Source organism: Carassius carassius, chromosome 4 (assembly GCF_963082965.1).
Source record: "Carassius carassius chromosome 4, fCarCar2.1, whole genome shotgun sequence".
In the NCBI taxonomy this organism is placed as follows: Eukaryota; Metazoa; Chordata; class Actinopteri; order Cypriniformes; family Cyprinidae; genus Carassius; species Carassius carassius.
In genome coordinates this window covers 43,446,803-43,448,164 of record NC_081758.1, presented here as the reverse complement: position 1 = coordinate 43,448,164, position 1,362 = coordinate 43,446,803, and the positions used below count along the sequence as shown (strand labels likewise).

Here is a 1,362-nt window from a genome sequence, read left to right as displayed (position 1 = left end):
GTAAGAAATGTAAAAAAAAATTCCTGAAATTATTATAAATTTTAAATATTACCTTTATTTCTTTAAAATTATTTTAAATGTACAAAACTTTACATTTATTTCTTGAAATTATTTTAAATGTAAAGAACTTTAAATGTATTTCTTGACATTATTAACATAATACCATGTTATGAAAATGAAACAATCTTTTGATCTTCACATTCAAGTCGTGCCAAGAAATGTGTTTTTCATCATATATGGATCAATTATTGCCTGAGATAATATGTAGACATAATTGTTTTACATCTGAAATGCTTATAAATCAGTATGAAATTTATTCAACACACTGTAAACTTACCTTAATCACAGCAGGAAACAAAAATGCTTTACAGACCCGATGCTAAAAGCTCCGAATCCAGATCCAGTTTGGCAGCTTCTCAGGCATTAGCTCAAGACCCCGCCCACCTCGAACACACAAGCCAATCAGATCTTGCTCAGAATCAGAGGTGCACCTGCCAGACCATTCAGATCCATGCATCCGTACAACAGATAGATGGCCCACATAAACAGGTGTGGTACAATAAATAACCAGAAGCCAAGTGAAAAGGCCATGTAAAGATTCAGCTGTGTGCATTTTTAAATGTTTTACAATATGCTAATTTTCACTTTAGGTTCAATTCATAATGTAATTTTCAAAATGAAAATATTTTTAGTATATATTTTTTTAACTGCAACATTTTTATTATCAATAAGTCATGGAAACGCATCTTATTTCCTATAACTAATCAAACCAAATTAAACGATTTAAACTGAGATACAACACATTTTTTTAAAAGCAGTTCAATTTATAATAAAAAAACAGAAATCAGTTAAATAACATGCAATTTGATAATACTTAAAATAATCAAAAAGGCATCAACTGAACTTAGAAAAAACTGGTGGACATTTTTAGAGTATCGAGTTATATACAGTTTTATTACTGTTCATGACATTTCCAGGTCTAGAAATCACACTTTTAAATGTAAGCTTTCTTATATGGGTTTAACCAATAATATATTTTAGAGATTGATATATTCATTATTAAAAACGTCCTCACAAAGTCATTGCAACATGTTTTTCCATTAATTTAGCAAAATCAAAATAAATCACTTTCAAATTTATTTTATACGTGATACAAGATTCAGCTCAATGTTTAAGGTCAGTTTAACATAGTTTAAATGAACTGAAAAAAAAGTTAAAATAACTGATTATACTTAAAAATTAAAGTTAAAATCTGCAAGATTTTAATTATTTATATTCACATGATTTTTTAAGGTCTAGAAATCACATAAGACGATGACTTTACATATGCACCAATAATGTGATGTTAACATGCCTATTTAA

The 1,362-nt window shown here is 27.8% G+C and overlaps 1 protein-coding gene across 1 annotated transcript in view; it reads right to left on the bottom strand.

Annotated features, from left to right (window-relative positions):
* Window positions 1-481, bottom strand: part of LOC132131831 (argininosuccinate synthase) — a 30,795-nt gene extending 30,314 nt beyond the window's left edge. Inside the window, exon 1 of the mRNA XM_059543961.1 lies at window positions 338-481. The gene's annotated coding sequence lies outside the window, so the exon portion shown is untranslated. The remainder of the gene's footprint in view (window positions 1-337) is intronic.
* Window positions 482-1,362: the final 881 nt, after the last annotated feature.